Here is a 22,426-nt window from a genome sequence, read left to right on the forward strand (position 1 = left end):
TGCATCCCCACGTCCCTAACGGCGTCGCGGGGAGGGTTGCCGGAGGATTTATTGTTTCAGCGGAGCGCTGTTTGCAAGCCTGGCTTCCAAGTCGATGTTTTCATTCAGGAACAGAAGGTGTAAAAGTGACAATATGTCTCACTCTTTCTTTAAAATGGGACCTAAAAGTGTTTTCTAAGAACGCACCGCGCCGGGTTACATGCAGTTTCTCCTGGGCGATCCCGGGAGCACGCAGCAGGAAGGGAAACGAGGCCTGAGGAAACACCGCAGGTGTGGTTGTGAGGGTGTGTATGGATCAGCTCCCAGGGGTCATATTAAAAAGGTTGTGTTTTCAGAGCTTCTTTATTTGTGTCCCTTTTCCCCAGAGAGATATCTGTGAATCTTTATTGCCAGATCAGAAGCAAACGAAGCAATCGATTTAGGAAGTGTAGGTCAGCGAGCAGGGAAATCGCCAGCACTGCGCCTCAGCAATTCCAAGCACTGTTTGCTTGTTTCATTTATTGGAGTGAGACGCAGCCTCGTTCGCCGGCAAAATTCAATAACACCCGTTTCTCTGCAAACAGCAGCCTGCTCAGCTTCAGCCTTCATCAGACACGGTGCGCTCTGCGGATTAGCTGGGGTTCAATGTGCTGTCACATTTCCACGAGGAGAGCTCGGCTCCCCGGACACCCGGAGCTCAAGACTTTACAGGGAGAAGCAGCTGCCTCTCGGCCTTGGGAGGCTGTGTCCAGATGCACGGACTTGTGCGTTTTTAGAATTCTCCCTTGCGTGGTGATTATGGAATTTCTAGCAATTCTCAGTGGCTCTTTAACCTGACAGTTTGGGAGGTTTGTGTCATAGAAATGAATCAAGATATGACAGTGAAGCTATCCATCTCTGTCCAGGCAAGCGCTGGCACACTCTCTTCCAACGAAAGCCAGGATCACCCAGATAAGTCACTGTTGTTGTTAGTCTTCCTGGGCGTGGCCACCCAGGGAACCAGGGACGGAGTCCTCAGGCCTTCTGGCAGGTGGCACTTCTGTAGGACAGATGCCACCTGTGGCCACTGTGGAATCATTGCTGTCCATCTCGGAATTCCAAATGGAGAGCGGGACTAGCTCACGGTCCTCCACAGCGGCCGACTTCTCTACCAAGCAGAGCCAAGTACTAGTCTGCTGGGGCTGCCCAAACAGAGGACCACAGATGGGGGTTTAGACAAAGTAGTTTTCTTTACTCAGGGTTCTGAAGGCTGGACGTTGGTTCTATATGAGGCCTCTCTCCTTGGCACAAAGATGACCATCTTCCCCCTCATGCCTTTCCTTGGTGCTTGTGTCTGAGTCTTATTGGATGAAGGCCCACCCACATGCCCTCATTTAACCTCAATCACCTCTTTAAAGGCCCTGTCTCCAAACATACCACCTTCTGAGGTTCTGGGGTGAGGGAGTCGTCATCTGGATTTGGGGGTAGCACAGCTCAGTCCACAGCAGTAGTATCTGTTCTGAGCCTCTGTGGAGAAGTGAGCCTAAGCAGCTGCCGAGTGGGGTGGTCCTGAGACCAGTGCCGCCCCCAGGGGGCTTCATGGTTGGCAGACAGCAGACGGTGCATATCCAGGACATTGAAAGATAAAATTTGGGTGCAGGCCACCTTGAAATACAGGTTTTGGTTTCATGAAACGTTTTCCTGCATGTTTTCTCTTCTGTCCATTAAAAACGAAAGGTATTCCTTCCTTCCAGAGGCAACATCCAAGAGAAAGCAAGAACAAAACTTAACCTTGGCAAGAGCCAGCTTGCCTTGTGCATCTGAGCTTGAAGGGCAGTTGTCTCTGGCTGAAATATTCAAACTGTATGAAAAAGTGTAACACTGGCGGTGAGCTGAGTGACTGTGAGGCCAGGGACTCAACAGGCCCCTCCTGTGCGGATGCGACCAGGGCCGCCAATGTTACGAGAAGTGGCCTCCTGTGAAAGCCCAGTTTTTGTTGCTTCTCTTTGCAGCCTTTGGCTTCTGACCACACGATGGGAAACGGGTGGAAACACATTGAAAACATCATTGTGAACAGGTGTGTGATTGGAGCAGCCGATGCCGGGTGACAGCTGGAGCGTGAAAGCAAATGGTAGGAGAGAAATGTGTGTGGTTTTGGTTAGTCATCCTGTGGCATAATTTCCTTTGGAAGAAGAGTCTATAATGACCCTTCTGAAAGGGCCAAGCAACAAAGCAGTCACACACTTGGCAAGCCGTAAAAACTAAGCAATCTGGCAAACGCCTCAGTAACCAAGTTCTCAGGTCAGGGCGAGGCTTAATTTATTTAAATCAGGAGGCTAATTTTTAAAAAATGGGGTTGACTTTCTTATTTTATGGTTTCATCATTTCTCTTGTAATTACACTTTTACGTACTAATATGATGTTTTAAAGTGGGATTCTTTCCTAAAAGTCAGCATGGCAAAGCGAGGTGGACGTGTCGCCCCTGGACTCCCGAAGGGACGGAGCCTAACATGTAGGAGAAGCCACCTCGCCAGTTCCTATTCCTGAAGCTCCGTGGAGGCAGGGCTCCAACACTGCAGTCTCATAACACTGGGCAAACCATTAGGATAGCACCTAAGAAAGTCATTTTGTGGGCAAGGACTTCATTTGCGAGTCCGTCCGCATTTCTGGAAGGTACCGAGGCTGGTTTCCTTTTGGTGTTGTGCCCCGGGGTCCTGAGGACCTGCCCCTCAGGAGGCTCTGAGCGCATCGGTACACTGGCCTTAACCCTGCAGCTGGGGCGCGCCAGGCGGGGAGTCCCGGGGGTTGGCAACCCTCATGTATCGATTTCATTGGTTACTTACCAAGAGGGTTCTCACACATTTACATACATTTGATGCATTTTTTAAAAATATATCTTTATTGATTTCAGAGAGAGGAAAGGAGAGGGAGAGAGAGGATAGAAACATCAATGATGAGAGGGTCATCGATCGAGCCCGCAACCCGGGCATGTGCCCTGACTGGGAATCGTACCCTGATCGCCTGGATCCTAGGTCGATGCTCAACCGCTGAGCCACGCCCAGCCGGGCTTGATGCATTTCTTACGAATGCAAAATAAGTTAAAGTCACATGCGATGCCACCACTTAAATATGTGAGATAATAAATGAAGTCACAACCACACCTGTTCATTCCCATCCCTGGCAGGCAGTGATTCTGTGTTCAATCCATGACTCAGTCTTCAAATTCCTTCTTCAGTTTTATGCAGTCTAGTCTCGTCTTTATAAAAAAAAAAAAAAAAGCATATTATACTGGCTGGGTTGCAACTGGTTTATCTCACTTAACTCTGATTTAGAACATTTCCCATGTCAATCTATTTAGGGGATACCCATTTCATACGCTTCATACTGCAAGAAAGGCCTTTGTGTGTATACCTTTGTCTGCTCTTAGACACCAAGAGTGAGCTTCCTTGTCAAAGCGCGTGCACATTTTTGAGGTTGGTATAATTAGCCAGGTCACTCTTCAGGAAGATTGGGCCCCTTTATATTCCTGCCAATAGGAGTTAAAGCACCATGTCCCCACCCTCTCTGAATATTATTGGTCTTCTGTTCTGCTATTTTATAGGCAACAGAGGTATTCAATTGATGTTTTATTTTGCATTTATTTAATTATTAGTGATGTGCAGGATCTTTCTCAGGGTTTATTGAGTTTGGCTCTGTTTCCTGCCAAAATAAGTGGAATCAATAGAATTTCCTAAAATGGAAATGATCACTATTAATACTATATTGATTATGATCATTAATAACAGCAGTGCTGCTCACTAGTAGCTAATGGGCAGGCCTGCATTTTATCCCTGAATCTCCATCAGGACGCTGCCCATTTCCTTCTTCAAGAAGCAGCTCTTCAAGCGCCAACTCTGCACTGGGCTGGGCGGGGAGATGAAGTGATGGAAGGCGGCCCATGGCTTTGCGGCCCAGGCGCTCCGTCACCCGGGTCAGAGACCAGGACACCGTGGCCGGCAGGTGTGGGCACCCGCAGGCACCCAGCTAGTGAGTCTCCGCACTCTGAACAGATGGGAACTACCACTTTTACTCTTCCACTTCGGATATGTTTTCTGGTCACTACGTGTGATACCCCAGCCAGGCTTAAATGAAAACTAATTAAGCCCGAAATTCATACATGGGAGGGGGAGACCTCTTGCTGAAACTTTTTCTTCCTCTTATGTTTCCGTGTGTCTCATCATAACCTTATCCTTGCCTCGGTTAGCAGCATGTCCAATATGAATTACAACATCTTCTTATAGGAGCAGAAAGCACCACAGGTGACCTTGGGAAACCTGTTTGGAAGCAGGTAAGTGCATTTGCATGTACTCGATTGCACGAGTAATCTGCCCACGGTGACTGCACAGCCCACAGCCCGGGACTCACAGAAGCCATCACACTTCAGAAAACCAAAATTAATTTGTACACTTCTGATGCACTTTTAAGGCTGTTGACATTTTATTGTAGTACTTCTAATGAAACGAAAATTATTCATAATTGTTGCTACTTGAGCGTGACAAATGCCATTTGGCTGGGAAGGCAGGAGCACTGCTGCGCTGCCGAGCCCTGACGGTTTGAAAGTTGCGGGTGGATATTAATATTCACAATGGTTCCAGAACCTGTGTTATTTCAGCCTCCAGCTGCTGGCAGGCCCGAGATCCCGAAATGGATGTGTGCAAGTGTCCACCTAATTTTCTCCTCGCCGGAAAAGCCAGGCAATTAGATTGGCAAAGGACCACGGGTGCAGAGGGAGCATAAATCGTGCAACACACCTGCGGTCCGGGGGAGCCGCCGAGCCAGCTGGACGCGGCGTGGGAAAGCCGCCTCTGCCGGCACCTGTCACCAGTGACTCCACTGGCTTTTCTGCAAGAGGTATTAGGGGACCAAGTGTCGCAATCACGGGTGCGCAGTGAGAAATGAAGACTCACCATGGTATGTTAACAAAACTTGAAATTCGTCATTTTCAAGGAAAAATACACTTGAAGTTCGCAGATGGGTTTTCCATGTAAACAAATAAAATAAACATGAAACTAAGCAAGTCCCCAGTTTACAGGGCATACAAAATAGCCCAGACATTTGGGGTTGCCCTGGACCTCAAGCCAGTGCTCTGTTTTTTCTGTGTGGTAAAACAGATATCACATAAAACTGACCATCAGTGGCATTTACCACCTTCCCACTGTTGTGCCACCATAATATCCAGTTCCAGAACATTCTAATCGCCCTAAAGGAAACCCCGCGCCCCTGAGCAGTCTCTCCTCCAGCCCCTCCCCTCAGCCCCAGGCAGCCACTAATCTGTGAGTCTCCTGGGGAGCGTGGACAGCATCTTCCCACCCACTGCCACACCCACGTGCCTGCCGCAGGTCTGGGGGCCAGGCTAACTCAGCAAGTGGCCGTTGAAGGGAGAGGAGAGGTGCTGGTGGCCGAGGACAGCAGCAGGGCCGATGAGCTCGGAACACACAGTGTGTTCCTGACTCTACTGCTCTCACACTGACCGCCACCGGCAGCCTTAGTGACGGGCCTGGGGGTGGGCATCACATTCTGCACTAGGGATCTCCAGGGAAGCAGGGCCGGTAAGGATGTGCGTAGAGAGGAGGAGGGGAGAGGGAGAGAAGGAGAGAGACTTGGACTTTAAGGGACTGGCTCATGTGGTTGTGGAGACTTTTCGAGTCTGAAACCTGTAGCATAGGCCAGCAGGCTGGAGACCCCACGAAAAGTCTCATTTTAGGCCCGAAGGCAGTCTGCTGGCAGAATTCCCTCTCGCCCAGGGGAGGTCAGTCTTTGTTCTATGAAGGCCTTCGACTGATTGGATGAGGCCCACCCACACAATGGAACGTAATCTGCTCTACTCAAAGTCCAAGTTTAAATATTCATCTCATCCAAAAACATCCCCACCTTATAGAAGTATCCAGAATAATGTCCGAGCAAATATCAAGGCACAGTGGCCCATCCAAGTTGACACATGAAACTTGCTCCCCCATACATTCTGTATCCACAGTAACACGTCCTTACCTTTCTGGGTCAGGAGTTCAACCGAGAACAGCGAGCAATGCTGTGTCTGTTCCCAGGAACCTCAAAATCAAGTGGCCACATGAGTGATCATGTGGGAAACCACACACGGGGGTCAGCTGGCAACACTGGACCTTCCACAGGTGTGTGTGACTGTTTGCAGACTTATCCAAAGAATTGCCCTCTAGGAAATACCTGAAGCCTCTGCAGTTTCTCATGGAGGCTTAAGGCGTATTCGTAATTACTGAAGCAATTCAAGAGTTCTTCTGGCTGCCCCCAAGATTTCCTGTTTTCATCAGTTCTTTGCCTAGTGTTTACTTTTGCCTGAGCAGTCGTCATGGTAACAAACTAATTACCTAGAGAAAAATCCATGCAGGATCTGTGTTGATAGTATCCGATAAGAACACCTTGGAAAAGGTGTAACATCTCAGAGGAGGGGCGCCCCCGCCATGTTCAGCTGGGCCATGTTTTACTGGCATTTGAATTATGCAACATTAAAATAATGCAAAGCTAAATGATTAGTAAAGTCTTCACTTAGGCGTAGAATTTAAAATGTTGGCCACTGCTCCTAGTTAAAAATTAGATGAGAGGTGCGTCATCTGGAAGCTACAGGACCTGGTGCATGCCACCCAGCACCGGTGCCTGCAGGGCCAGCACAGGGCAGCCTCCTCTCGCTGAGAAACAGGAGGCAGGCTGGTCGGGGCCTCGGCAGGTCAGGGCCAGAGCAGGAAGCCCAGTGCTGTTAGCAGCTCAGTTATGAACTCGAGCACGTGGACTCTGAGGCAGGACTCCAGGCCCTTCGCCTGTGACACCCCGTTATTTCATGTGTCCCGTCCCGAGGGCCTTTCTCACAGGAGGACCCAGCCTGAGCAAGCTGAGCACCAGTGATCGGTGTGCCCTGTTGATCCCAGGCGTCAGGTGCACCGGCCTCCCCTGGGACAGACCTGTGTTTACTACACACCGATCAGCTGGCTACGGAAGGCTGAGGGCCTTAGCCAGTGGGCTCCATCGGGGCACAGATTCCAAATTCCACTCCCTAGGACTTCGCTGTTCGTGGAGACAGAGGTCTGGGCCCACGAGGACCTGCAGAATCCACCGTGCCCGGGAAGAACAGGGTCCCTTGCTCCCCCATGTAGAATTCAAAATTAAAGAAAACAAAACTGCATTAGGGTGAAGGGACTCCATCACAAACTGGTTTTCTCGTTAGTACAACTTGATGCTCTGTGAGTGAGGGACAGCTTCTAAAGCATTTCCCCGTTTCTCCAGCTGGCTGGTCGCTAGGCAGGTGGAGCCATCTTATTCTGGGTGACAATGACATTCCAGGGGAAACTCCGGCCTTGGGAGGGCAAGCGTCGCCAGCTGCCCACTCGGTACAACCTTCTTTCTCGCTGAGAAACGGCAATTGGCTCGGGACAGTCAAGATGAAAGAGGGAGTCATAGAGGTGCTGTCCCCGACGTGGGTGGCTGCTGGGAAAACAAGCCACAGATGACAGATTGTTCATTCAACCATCATCACCTGTCTCTGTCACTTGCACTCGAATCCAGGGAGCTCTTGGCCAAAACCCACAGTGATTAAAATGCACCCAGTGACTTTGGACTGAAAAATCCAGCGAAGTTAGATTTTCTAGGATTTCCTTTCTGATTCCAGGAAATCTCCCCAAACTCCCTAAGCTTCAGTTTCCCCATCTGAAACATGGACATGTTAACACCTACTCGGGGGAGTGTTTGTGCTCAGTTGAGAGGACGATACCCTTGAAAGCCAAATACGTGTCATCTGCATTTGCCGCACAGATTCACCCGAAATCGGCAGATGCAGGAAAGCTTCGGAGGGGGTTTGCCCTTGAGAAAGGGGAGCGGCCTCTGGTTTGGAGTCCATCTCTCCGCTTCTGCCCCCTGCCCCTCCTGTCGCCCCTCCTCCCGCCTCTAAAAGCAAACGCTAGGATACGAGCTGCTGTTTCCCAGGAGGAACTCGGGGATCCGCACGGCCTTGTCTACCTCACGTCCCGGGGCAGCTCCCTTCTCCCCTCTCCCCTCTCCCCTCTCCCCTCTCCCCTCTCCCCTCTCCCCTCTCCCCTCTCCCCTCTCCCCTCTCCCCTCTCCCCTCTCCCCTCTCCCCTCTCCCCTCTCCCCTCTCCCCTCTCCCCTCTCCCCTCTCCCTTCTCCCCTCTCCCCTCTCCCCTTTGCTGATCAGTCGGGAAGGGGACAAGGTACAATTAGACAGCGCGGATACTGTCCCCTGAATCCAGTGTGCCCCCTGGTTTTAGATAGAGCTGCTACGTTTCGTGCATTTAATTGAACAGGTAAGGTTGGCTTTGAGGCAAGAATAAAGATCCATGATCAGCACCATGAGAGATCTGGATTTCTGTCTCACAGTCCCCCTGAATGTCCTTTTCCCCGTCAGGAATGCAGAGGGTCTTGGGGTGGTTCAGGAAAGCCTGTTGCAGTGTCCCCATCAAGTCTCATTCGGGTTCCGGGATTTATGGAACAGACACTTCCGTCCTTGTTATCTGATCAACTTTGCCATTTATTGAATTCTGGAGTTAAAACGAAAGACCTTTCTTTAGTTAATGCTAATCTCCATTCCACTGCTATTCAGTTTTACTCTAATTTTTAAATTTCTTTTAAAGTAAAAGAAAATGTCAGAGCCTGAACTTCCTTTGAAACTGTTCTTAGAGGGGAAGGTGCTGGCGGTGAAACACAACCTACAGCTTTTCCTCCCTCACCTACCACAGCCAAGGAAGAACTCGTGTCGGCTGGAACGAAGCGTCTGCAGTGAGTCCCTGAAGCAGAGCCAAAACGCCCGTCCTGGGCTCGTTCCTGAGGGCCGAGCCCCCAGGCCCCCGGGCAGGCGGCCGCTGCTGCGCGAACATCCCGAGGCCGAGATACCCACACAGGAACGCAGGGGCCTTTCTGGGGATGGGCAGACGAAAGGCTTTTCCTGGTTCCAATTCGCCGGCCTCCTTTTACTTTTAATAAAGTTTTATTGGAACGTAGCCACCCTCTGTTTGCGTGCGGTCTGCGGTCACTTTGGCACAATAACTGCAACAGATGGGCAGTTACAACTGAGACTGTGTGGCCTCCACGACCAAGGCCGAGCTCAAGAAACTCGTGACATTATTACGCATTAGCTCATAAACCTTCATTCAAATGTGATCACAATTCTCAGCCTTAAAAACATTGATGCGCCTTGAACACAGGCACACAGGCCCACAGGCGCACACATACTCCCCCCTTGCAAACTGGGGTTCAGAGTATCCCTTTAGCAACACATACGTTCCTGCGTAATCTTCTCGCTGACGGTGCACATGCATCCTACAGCTCGGGGCTCGGTTGCTGTCACCTCCTGTGCCCGTCTGCTCACTGACTTGTTCCATCAGTCACACAAAACTCACTCAAGCTTCTTATTAATGTCGCCAAAGGATCAGAAGGTGCTGATAAATGTGTTAGTCCCTTTGGGTCTGGGGAGAAGTGAAGGGTAAGTTAAACACACTGTGGGGGGATGAGAGCTGCCCTCCTCTCCCATTGAACTGGAGAGCCTGCCAGACAAATCCCGGGGACCGATAAAGGAAAGGCACCCCACTTTCCCAAAGGCCAACTGGGGCCCGCTTTCCTAAAGCAAATAAATAGGGACGATTGGGCATGGAATGTGGGGGCTTCATTAGCCGCTGTAGTCGAGGTGGGGGAGGTGTAATGAGGGTGGAGACAGAGGAACAAAAAGCTCATTTTCCTGGAAGGAGGTGGAGACTCACTCACTTGCACCAGAGTCATCGGGGAGCTTGTAAGAAGCGCCTCCCTCGGCTGGATCCCGGCGGCCCAGGCCGGGGCGGCGCGGAGGCCCGTAAGGCGCACCTCTCTGGCACCAGCACCAGCCTTAAGCCCCTTCTCCCGCTGCAGCTGTACATGGTCCTTAATGCTCGTGACAGAGGCCAAGCCCCCAGCCCCCCACATGGCACACAGGGTCCCCACTGAGGGCCAAGGGCAGCGCCTTCCCTCGGACAGGCCGCCGTGGATAGGCCCCGCCTGTGCGCAGCTCACAGAAGGCGGTGGGAGACCCACCTGCTGGCTGGCAGGAGCCCCAGTCTGGGACGGCGGCGGCCTTCTCAGAGCGCCTGTGTGTCACCCACCGGTGCTGGGTTTTCCCCGACTTCTCCCCTCTCCGTGGCCTCCCAGCCCTTGTCACTGGCTTGCACTCAGTCTGCCTGTCCTGCTGTCCCCTCTCTCTTCCTTACCACTGATGATACCACCTCTATGGGCACACCCTTCCTGCTGCCCTCCTTGGGGATACCCATTCCTCTATGAGCAGACACCCCCCGAGTCCGGGCTTTCGTGTCCCCTGGCATGGATGTGTCCCAGGGGACGGAGCTGGCCTGCAGAGCTCTCCGCTCACACACAGTGCAGCAAAGAGCATTCTCGGGGCCACGCTTCCCAGGGGCTCACACTGCCCACACTGCTGGGTAACCAAAGCCATGCTATTTTTTTTTCAGTCCATCTCTAGCAGATACTATAAAATGAACTAAGGAAGGGGTTACCAGGAGCGATGATAAAGAGAGGCACATCGGGCCATATTCAGGATTTCCATGACTCAGAACTGGTGGCCAGATGTCGGGGCTTCAGGACAGCTCTGTATGGGGCAGCCTAGTGTCCTATCACTGGGAGGTTCCATGGCGTGTCCCTCCCTCGCTCTCCAGCCACACTGTGAAGCTCACCTTCAGGACTTTCTTACTTATCCACAGCCATGGATAAAGGGGTGTTTTCCCTCCTTCTTTAGATTTTGTTATTTGAAACAGGAGTCTCTCACCCCAAAATCTCACATTAGAAGATGTAGTTAAAGGAGACCCTGGAAAGTGGGTGACTGTCTGAAGTTAGGTCCCTGGGAAACGGGTGGAGGTTTGGCCTCAGCAGGTTCATGGGCGTGTTCCCAGGAGCAACCTGAGGAGAGGGAAGAAGCACTGGGCAAAGGGGGGCTGAGCTGTGGGCAGGGGCACCAGGGCCTCATGGGTCCAGGGGATGCCAGACCCCGCACCCTGAGGGTGGAGTCTAGGGCAGGGTCTGTGCTGGGGGCAGGGGCTTCAGCAGCCAACATGCCCTGCAAAGGGCAGGGGAGCTTGGTGCTGATCTAAGGGTGGATCTGGGCCTCAACTGTGGCCTCCACACTTCTGCCTTCCAGGCTACAGAAGTGTCGGTTTCTGTTTTGTCTCAAAGTCCATGTTCTGCTCAAATGAAGATGTTGTATTTCCTCATGTCAGAGTCAGATTTATCCCCAAATTAGCTGCACAGCCTCACACAGACAGATTCCTAGGTGGTTGCAGAGCTGCCCACGCAAGGTAATTGGCTAAGATATTAGTTTGTGTTTTGTCTTCTGTGTCCCCATGTCCCATTCTGAGATGGTTGAGAGACCCCTGAGCTCCGTATTCTCGTGGGAGTCTCATGTTGGAGGCCAGAGCCAAGCCACCCACACTCCCTTCCTGCCTGCTCTGGACACCAAGCTTTGTTTACGATCCCAAAAGCCTCCACCTAAGACCAAGGCCTTCTCCAGAAGGGCTGACAAGTTACCCACCCTCTCCTCACATGTGGCTTTTACTGATTGGAGTCTCAGGGCTCATTCATTTATTCCTTCATCAGATACCCATTGAATGCCTATGATTAGCCAACCAGGACTCTATTCAGGGAGCGGGGATGGGTGGCTGTCTTTGAACCAGTAGGTCACCCTCCAAGGTGTCTGTGACCTGACTCTGTGAAATGCTCCTCCCCTGTGGCATCTGCACACCTGTGGGTGATTTTTGATGATGTGAAATTGCAGACGAACAGAAACCCAAACTGACTATTTAGCAAAACAAATCCATAGTGTATTAAAAGTGGTCATCTTTGAAGGTTGGGACACTCCCTGACTTTCTCCCATTTATTTCTTCCACTGTAAATTTTCCTCGGTAAAAATGCTTATCTTTGCCATGGAAAGAACCAAGGGTTTTGGCAACACAAGGCTGCCCGTGCTGACTGGTCTGCAATCAGAGGCAACTCGTTCTGCTCAGCTTAGTCCCCAAGCAGGAGGATGCTGGCGAGGCCCAAGGCATCCGTCACAGCCGCCCCTTGTCATTTCCCAAACAGCCCGGTCTGAAGGAACACCAGTAAAATCGGATGTGTGCTCACTCGCTCCATAGTCCTGCCACACAGAGCTCTGCACCACTGAAAAGTAAATGTGAGGCAGAAGCAATGTGACTCAAAAGGAAAGAAAAACTGACTATGCATCAGGCATCATGCAGTTGAGTTACTGGAGACGTGGAAATACGGCAGGATGGTCCTCATAAGGGATAAAACTTCCTGAAGTTCTCTACAGGGAGAAAAATAAAGAAAAAGGCAAATAGAGGCTACAAAAAAGAACAAAAACCGCCTCTCCAGGGGGCCCAGGGAGCCTGCCACAGGTGAAACACGAACCACGCAGTGAACACGCCGGTGAAGAAGCGTCTGGTTGAGGAGAGCCTGACTCTTCCCCTTCCCGCGCTCCAAGCCCAGCCTGCGGCCCCACATCTGCTGCAGGAGCCCCCATCTCCTAGGGGCCCATTTGGGCACTAGAGCACCCCCAGCGCCTGCAGGGTAAAGGGAGTCAAGCCAGGAAGCACTGTGGAAAATACTAAAAAGTGTATGAAAAAAAATTAATTTGCCCTGAATCCCACCACCATCACCACCACCAACACAATGCTATTGACAAGCCGCTGTGTGGTACTTCAGGGACCTGAAGTGCGTCACATAGGACGACAGTAAAGGTATCAGCAGATGCTCAGTGAGCACCTGTTATGGTCGGGAACAGGGCACAGAGTATTCTACAGGTGTGAGGCCCATTATGATGCCCACTTAACAAGTCACAGAGGCTGAAGTAGACAGCTTTGTTCACACAGCGGGTGACGCTGGGTGGGATCAGCTCCAGGGGTCTTATTCTGGGGCTCACATTTCTGTGCCCTGGTGCTTCAGCTTACCCTGTACATTTAGAAGTCTTTCCTGGGCCAAGGCAGGTTCTTTGAGGCAGTAATTGGAGTAGTCACAAAAGGTTTGATCTCATGGCTACACAACAATTTAACTTAACCAAACTCTACTTGTGTCATATTTATTGCCTACATTTAGTTATCATAAATAGAATTGAAATAACACATTTACCCTGAGATCTAGTGAGACTCTGAGCTTCAGGCCTCGGCTGATTTGTACCAGAATTGAAGGGATTAGATTGATAATCTCAGAATGAAAGGAAAAGATACGAATTCCCATTGTCACCACTGTTATGTTCTATCATCCAGAAAATGTAACCCAAGCGATAAAATAAGAAAAATCAATATAACTATTGATTTATATTGATTTATCTAACATAATTATTAGAAAAGTTAAAATTGAATATTTTGTTGATGACATTGTCTACCTGGTAAGATCAATAAAACTAAACAAAAGTACAAAAACAGAGAGTATCCACTAATGTGTTAAGTTGCCAAAAAGATAAACAAAGATCAATGGTTTCAGTATTTATTTGTGAAACAATTAGAAATGTGACTGATGAAACATCACATCCATGGCAGACGTGAAAATGAAAACTGTTTGAAATTAATTTAGTGAGGAGGTGATTCTAAATTTCATTTTTAGGCTAAATAACTGAGTGGTGTTCCAGCCTCTATTGTTGGGAAGGAGATCACCACACTCTAAAGGTGTCAGTGTTACCCTGATGGTTTATGCATTTTACGGGTCATAATAAAAAGGAAACTGGTTTTTCTTTTGAAATGAGACAGAACATTTTAAACTTCATGTTGAAGAATGCGTGTAGGATAATGGATGTAAAAAATGTAGAAGCTGAGACTCGGGGAAATTTTATTTGTAGGTTATAAACGAAAGATATCACAGAAGCTATGCAGTAAGATTGGCAACGGTGAGGCAGCGAGTCAGTTCAGAGGAGAGCGCAGAGATTGTCCGGTACCGTGTGACAAGGCTGCTCACGGGCATCTGAAATGTTAAGAAATGTTCCGACCTCTCACCTTATATACCCGAGTAAAGCAAAGCAAAACAATACCAATACTAAAACAAGAGAAAAAATAAATATGTAAGTTGATTGCAATTAATGTTAGAAATGAAACTGGAAAGAATTACATGTCCACATACATTTCGCAGTTCAAGGAAATCCTAAATATAAAAGAGAGGAAAACAATCATAGTGTTAACCTCATCTTTAATTGTAGAAAAACATAGAATACTTTCAGTGTAAAATCTGCTAGAAAAATAAAGGTGTACCATATCGCTGGCACAAAACACTGCCTTCCAAGACAGAAAGTGTTCACTTCTTTATCTGGAGAGTGAGTTTACTCATCCTCATGGACCCTGAGCAAGGAGCCCCTCCCAGGAGCGAGCAGTGACCACACGGGGATCACTGGCGAGCCGTTCCTGAGGGGCACTGGGCAAGAGGCCGTCAATAGTCTGAGAGTAGCGTGTGTCCTTTGTCAAACAAAACCAGGGCTTCTTTGCTCTTTTGGTTGCTCAGGTAAATGTTTATTGCACTTGCCCCTTCTTAACTTCTTTACTGGGGCTATTTCACATAACCCTCAGCCCTCATGAGGTGGGGCCTCTTCATCACCATCCTGCGAACGTGGGAGTCGAGTTAGAGGAGGGGGCCCAGGGAGAGCCGGCTTCCCGCAGCTCAGGCCTTCGGGAGCCGACGCCCAGGGCAGGAGCTGGCCGCGGCCCGCCGCCTGCCACTCGCAGGAGGGCGAGCGGGGTGCCCGGGCCTCGCCTGCAGTCGGAGAGGATGCTGGGGGAGCTGAGGACGGGGACCAGCCAGCCCGCACTCAGGTACAGGGCCCCTGAACGGTGTGTGCTCAAGGAAACAACTGTTTCACGTTCTAAAAAACGTGTGAGTAAAACAGGAACAAAACACACCAAATATGAATCCTGTTGAGCGCTGGGTGGAGAGTACAGGTAACTTTTATTTTACCTTTTTGGGTCCAAATTTTCTCAAATGAGCATGGAGTGTTGGTGAAATTGCACATGTGTATGTAAGTGTGCCAACAGCACACACAGGCACACATACAGGTGTCCCCAAAGCAGAGGTCACACCTGCGGAGCCTCAGTGTGGAGTCACACCTGGGCCCTGCAGGCATCGAAGGCCACACTCCCTGAGGGTCTTTCCCACTGAGCTTCGTCCAGGTTTCTTTCCTTACAGTCCCCTGTGGGGATGAACCTTTTCTGAGCCCACCCATGGCTCATCGGCCAGGAGGTGGCTCATCCCTGGTCACTGACAGTGGGAGCCCGGCAGCCCCTCTGTTAACAGCCTTGTTGTTGTGGCTAGAACCCCACCCCCCTCAGTCCCCAGGTCCTATGGCTTCACCCACATAAAGAGGATCTGAGTCCTTCCCGGTCACGCCCTGGCCCCTGGGCTCTAGCTGAAGCCCTTGGGCGGTGTCTCTCATCCCAGGCGTGCCTGTGCCAACAGAGCACCAGGGTCCTTCTTCATAGGGGCGCCCAGCCAAATCCTCCAGGGAGCCCATAAGGCCCTCAGCATAGAGGCCACATCTTTATCAATGGAACTGATTTTCAAACTAAATATTACGCCCAACCTTGATGTCTGAAAGTCCCAGCCCTGGAGGAAGGTCCAGGGGACCGGGGACCGAGGAGCCTGCTCCCAGGTAAGTGAATGGCTGTGGAGCGTGTCCCCTGGAGATCGAGGGACTCAGTGGATTCAAGCCTCAAAAGCTAAAGGGAAGGAGGTTGGAGGAGGCTACAGGGCACACGGTTGTGGTGGAGGAGCCGGGTTCCCACGGCCACATGCTCCCCTGGAGCTGACATGCAGGGAGGGAAGGGAGGAGGAACCAGGTTGCCTTTACAAGTCCTCAGATCGGGGGGCTCCAGCTGGCAGTGGGGTGCAGGAGCAGAAGCAGCTAGATGTGCCCTGCTGAAAGTCAGGGCCTGAAGGAGGTGTTGACGCCCCCTGGGGGATGGGCACCTTCACCTCCGGAAGGTGCAGAGGTTAAGTGGGACCGTTGTGAGCGTTTCTGTGGTCTGTCCAGGAAGCTCGCCATCCTCTCAGTCGGGGCACCAGCGACAGTCTCTCCAACCCAGAGGTCAGAGGCCACACCTGAAAGGTGTGGGTGGGGGAGGGGTGCAGGGAAGGAGCCAGAAGGAAAGCAGCCCCCAGCCCTCTCCTGCCACCAGCCTGGGTGGGCTGCATGGGCTGGGCAGGGAGGGAGGAGCTTCACCTGTCAGGGTGGGACAGGTTCTGAGCATCACCGGCTAGGGGCCATCTAATGGCTCCTTCTGGACCTGAAAGTAGAGGACTTTCATTATCTGGGAATGTGAGAAAAGTCACAGGGTCTGCATGGCTTTCGTCCACCATATGGGGAAACGGGCCCTATGCAGCGTATTTGAACCAGCACAGGGGAAAGAAGAATGTTGTCTGAAAGGTTCGGGACCGTGGTTCGAGCAGGGCCATCTCAGACAGTGAATAAAGAAGATTTAAATTTATTGAAAGGGGGTGGGGACACCCAAAGGGAAGGGCTACACAGCTCTGAGCCAAAGGGTACGGGCCCATGATGGCAGCAAAAATATACTTAGGACAGTGAGACAAGGAAGGGCACAGAAGAGGCAGCAGGAGAGCCTGGCTGGGCTGCCCTGGATCCCTGGGAGGTCAGAGAGAGGGGCCTTCTCGGGGGTAAGCCGGGGACGAGCTGCCGCTGCCCATTGCTCCCCTGGTTGCGAGTCTGGTGGGGTCCCCTCAGAGGGATGGAGATGGCGCTGGCCTGCTCCACTGATGGGGAGCACACGCTGGGTCCTTTGTCCTGAGTGTATTTATCTGTCTCTTGCAGGGGGGAATCTTAGGGGAGGTCTCGGGGAGGCTCTCAATAGAATATTCGTCAGCTTTCCAGGTGGGCTCTTTCAGGGTCGTGGTCTCCACTGATCGGTTGGTGCCAGGGCAGGGGGTCGTTAGTCAATGTATCTGGTCCTGAGTCAGCCACTTGTCTGGTTTTGCTGGTTTTATGGGCCTGGAGCTGAAATACAACTGAGGCATGGATGTTATCTCCAGGGAGGAAATGCTCAGGGGGTATAAACCGCCTGACCAGTGATATGCCGGGGGAGGACAGGTTACCCTGGGGGCACGGTTCTTGTCTCCCAGTTTTGCCCCTTGCTAGGCATCTGGGACTTCCTGCCCTCGTGAGTCTTGGTACCCGAGTTTCTGTACCTGGCTCATCTAACACTGTCTGTCCTCACAGGGAAAAAGCCAGTGCAGGGCAATGAGAAATGGTGCCCAGTGTGAGGATGCCTCGCGGGTAACAGAGTGGTGGGACTTGGGGACCAGGACTGGACGTCTGTCTAAACGTGCAGCCGGACCCCCTCCAGCAACTGATCCTTCATGGACATTCAAATCAGTTTTGTCCCATGTAGGAAAATTTAATGAGAATCCAGAAATCTGAGTCCTTATGCAAAATATATATTCAGCATCATGTTCCTTAAGGAACCAGCAGCTCCCAGCCTGCGTGCAGAGGAGTGAGCTCATGCATCCCTTAGAGCTGCTGACCTCTTGGTATGACACCTAATCACACCCATGCGCCACATCTTACATGCACGTGTTCCTTCCCTCCTGCGCCCGTGGCCTTTCTGTGCTCACGTCTCCTGTAAGACACCTGCTTCTGACTCAGCAGCGATCTCAATCCGATCTCGCAGCTCCTGTCAACACGCCTTGGAAAGGAAGATGTGTAGAGCAGCCAAGGTTAGGCACATGACTTCCCGCCCCTGCTCACTCAATTCTCCGACTTTTCCAAATCTAAAAAGAGGCATTTGCACAGCAGCAGTGTAAGAATCTAGTGTCCTGCCCTAGGACTCAGAAGAAGAGGCACAAAACTTCCACCCAGCAGCGATTTGGAAGCAACCTCAGTGATTACAGAGAATCTGATGCTGTTGAAAGAACATCACTGTCCCCACGGGCTGTCGACCCCGTTAATGGCTGTTCTAAAAATGACGAAACCTGTTCACACGTGAAATGCCTCTGTGTGACCGTGCTCATTAGGGAGACATTAGCATGAGGCAGCGGACGCTGGAAGTTGAGTGAGATAGCACTGTGTCGTCTGAGGAAACACTCCTGTCAAAAGAGCAAGTAGCAGCAGGAAATAAAGCCCAATGCAAACGCAGGTCAGAAACGGGCTCTACGGGTATAAAGGGGCCGGAGGTCCTCTGGGTCTGTCCATTTTCAAGGGATGGGATCCAACATGCGGATTCTTACCATTCTGCTCCGTAGACGCCCATTAAGCTGTTTTCTGGAGGCTCACAGGGTCTGGGGCCCCTGGGACAGACCCCATCTGCTTCATGGCCCTGAGCTGGGAAAGGGGTGGGGACCTGAGCTTCCTCCTTGTTGAAATCTGCAAACCGGTTACCTTTCCATTGCACTACATGGAATAAAAACCCGACATCGACAACTCTTTTATTTCACACATTCCGTTTGATTTCTGGCTGGAATCCGAGTTTGCCTTGTGGCTCAGAAGCCCCAGCTCGCAGGGCTCTGAGCGCTGGAGAGGGAACTCCCTGCCATTTAAGCAGCGCGTCTCTGGCGGGTGCCAGGGGAGGGACCCCACACATCAGCCGGCCTACCTTCTGAAGAGAAGAGCGTCAGGCCTGCCTCTGCCTCTCCTGAAGGAGCCTCATTAGACTCAGGGCCCACCAGAGAGCCTGGCTCATCTCCTTGCAAGGCCCTCCCATTGCAAAGACCCTTCCTTCCACGCGAGGTCTCAGTCACAGGTGTCAGCGGTTAGGATGCAAACATATTTTGGGAGCCACCATCTGGCCCACTCCAAATGGACAGAATAATCATCTTCAGATCATGAGTGTTCCAGCTCTACCAACGCAGAAGGGGCAGGGAGGGGGTCCAGCAGCTCCGGAACCTGGGAGGGCTGGGCGGAGGACCTGATGGGGGTCCCAAGGGGCCTCGTGTCCACACAGGACATCCATGGCAGAAGCAGGACTAAAGCTGCAGCCACACCTACACGCTGTCTCACATCCCGCTGTCCCATCAGTCACATTGCCCATGTGGCCGAGATTAGGGCTCAGCCTCAAACTTGTCACTCTTCTGCCTGAAGCGGTTTAATCACCCATCAAGAAAAGGTGTGTTGAAGAGTTAAAGTCTATAAATAGAACTGCACAGAATATATCCAACCAAATATAAATTGCCCATTTTAATGCAAACTTACACACACAGCCACGCACACACACACCCTCTCCCACACTCTCATAGTCACACTCACTCACAGTCACACTCACATTTCTAAAGCACGCCTGTTATTTGGACATATCATAAACTCACAGAGCCGCAGTATGTGCAGTTCTACTGTGTTTAATTTTCTTTATGGCGAACCTTCTTTTCAGTAATCCGGCGAGCTTCCCCAGTGGAGTGGGACACCAAAGGGACCGGGCATCAGAAGAGAGTCCCTGAGACGCGACACGCATAGACCAGAGTGCAGAGAAGGGCCTTCCTCGTCTGCTCTGCAGAACATTTCTTTTTTTTTTAAATTTATTTTTAAAAATTTTATTTTTGTTTAAAATATTACAGACGTCCCTTTTTCTCCCCAATGACCCATTCCACCCCGTCCCATCCCCTCCCCCATCCCTCTGCCCACCATTGTCTGTGTCCTTGGGCTGTGCACATACCCATGTGAATTCTTTGGTTACTCTCTCCCCCTCCACCCACCCGCCCCTCCATCCCTCCTACACTCGTCAGTCTGATCCATGCTCCGCAGAACATTTCTAAGCAGCGCACTTGTGGAATCCACCCCTTCTGCACAAGTCACGAGAGCACATGTTCTGTTAATTCCCCTGGAGATGCTGGATCAGTAAAAGCGAAACAAAGCCCGGCCAGCAGCGCCGGAACTGTGGAGCCAGCCCCTTGTCTTTCCGTTCAAAGGAGAGCCCCGGGTCATCCACCGGCTCCCGACGTGCAGCCCGGGCAGCCGCTGCGGCATCCTCAGGTGAGCGCACCGTCGGCTGTTTGTCTTGTTCATTCATTTCAGTTCTGTGAGACCCTTTGTTTCTTTGATGCTCAGGAAACTGCACCATTTGGCTCTAAAATCTACATCATAAGAGCATTAATTAAAGACAGACACATTGCAGTGGAGACGGGTAAAATCATGCTTGAAGGTCCAATGTAATTAATTTTGTACAAGAGAAACATAAAAAAGGGAATGAAACCAGGGGAAGCAGCCCCACCACCGGCCACCCACCACGGGATAGAGAAAGAGACTGGAGATCAGACGCCAGCAGGAGAGACACGCGGAGCAATTAGACATCAAGGCGGGAATCCAAACAAGGGTCACCTGCTAGGTTCTCGCGACAGCGAAACGAGGGGGCACCTCTGTCCCGAGGTGTGTTTCCTGTGGACAGGACGACTGCTCATGTATCTGCCACTTGGATGCAGAGGACAATTAGGATGCAAAGTTGCTAAGGGCTTGGACGGTGGAATCGGAGAATGACTGGACTTAGAAGCGAGTCTGTTCCGTGAAAGTGTAAAAGCAGCCGAGGAACTGTGGTCGAGTTCACCCCTTTCCGGGGGGCCAGAGCTGCCACATGCTCCAAGGCACGATATACCCAGAAGGGTCAGCACTGCAAGGCTGGCCTCTGGGACCAGCTCTCAGAGTTCATTTGAATTTGCTACATCTGGAGCCCAGTCATGCATGCCCGAGGGTGCTGAGATCGAAAGTTACAGACAGAACAAAATCAGTTTAGACGAACTGTTCTCCGCGTGGGACTCCATCCTATGACCCTGTGGAGGACACTGGTCACAGCTGACCTGATGCAGGGATGGCGGGCACAGGACGGCTTGGCCGCTGGCTTTCTTAAGGCCCTGTTGTCTATTTAACCAGAGTCCAGGTTAAACCTGTGCCCCCTGGAGCTTTGCTCGTGACTCTCATTAAATCGCATACTATGCAGAACTTAATGTCTCTGCACAGAAGAGGAAGGAAGCTGGGAGGTGAGCAATGGACAGGGGGGCAGAGCCGGCGCTGAACCCCTTCAGGGAGACCTAGAGCTCACCTGTGGCGCTTAACCAAACCCAGTGCCTGTTCGGTTGCTGCGGTGACAAATCTCCACAGCGCAGGCCCCACTGCACCCATTTATTACCTCACAGGGTCTGCGGGTCCACGGTCCAGGCCCAGCGTGGGTGGCTCAGTGGCTTCTGCTCAGAGACGGGAATCAGGTGGGGGCTGGGCTTTCACCAGGAGGCTCAGGTGAGGGGACCACTCTCCAGGGCCCTCAGAGTGTCGCTCGCCACAACCCTGCCCCTCCACGCGGGTAAAGGCACGTTGAATCCTTTTGTCTTCGAATCTCTGACCTCCCTCTGGCGCCCTCCTCTCCTCTTTCCAAGACGGCCCCTCGCCTCCGTGGAGCCCTCCGCGGTGGCACCTCTGATGTCCACACTTCCTAGCGGCCTGTCTATAATGACAGGTTCTCGAAGATGACCTAGGATTCCCTACCGTGCTCCTCTCAGAGCCAGGTGCAAGAGAAAAGTTTCATTGTTTCTGTTAAACTAAACCCCCAGCGAATGCGCACCCCTGGGCCCTGAAGAGGCCCAGGCTCTTTATTTGCTGAGCAGGGAGTGGTGTTGAAGACAAAGAGTGAAGGACACACAGCCCAGCCCTCAGGAAGGTCAGCTGTGGTGGGCGATGCAGGGAGGAAGCAGTTAGGATACAACCAGCAGGATGCACGCTCGGGAAAACTCAGGGCTCCGAGGGAACTTGGAAAATGGACACGACCGCTCAGGTGGGCAGGCAGGAAAGGAGCTCACCTATAACCAAGACCATAAATCAGTAGAGGCAGGAGAAGGGAAGGGGTGGGGAAAGCAAGGATGCACGTTAGAGGCAGAGAGAAGGGCACCTGCAAAGTCCCCGAGGCAGGTGAGCTGAGAAGAAAGCTGGTCGAGATGGCATCTGGAAGAGGGGAGACTGTGGTGGGGGTGCTCGTAGAGGTTGCAGGGTCCATAATACCCAGGGCCTTGCTGGTCACACCGGAGTGGTGGGACTTGAGCCGAAGGCGATGAATGGTTGTTGAAATACTGGGATGACCAGATCAGTGTGGAAATGAGGCCCAGAAATCTCCTGTTTCCCAGGACCTGTGTAGCCAGTCCCTCCAGGGCTGTGTCAGCCACGCTCACGTCCCTGGCCCAACCAAAGGACACCTCCTGCCCACAGGGTGTGAGAGCAGGGGTGCTCTTCCTCAGGACCCCAACCCTAAAGCCTTTCTCTCTCTCCATCCAAGCTGCTCTTGGCAGTGCCAGGACATCTGCTGAGAGCTGGGGCCAAGCAGAGCCCGGCCCTCTCCAGCCCAGGGCAAATTCTGCGCTTGGTGCTCCTCCTGTCCGCAGCACCCGCGTTTGCTTCCAGCCTAAGCGGGGCTCCCTCTGGCCTTGGTTGGGGGACTGCTCTTGCTCTCACTGGGCACCCCTGCCC

This window comes from Miniopterus schreibersii, assembly GCF_964146895.1.
Source record: "Miniopterus schreibersii genome assembly, chromosome: 10".
Lineage (NCBI taxonomy): Eukaryota > Metazoa > Chordata > Mammalia > Chiroptera > Miniopteridae > Miniopterus > Miniopterus schreibersii.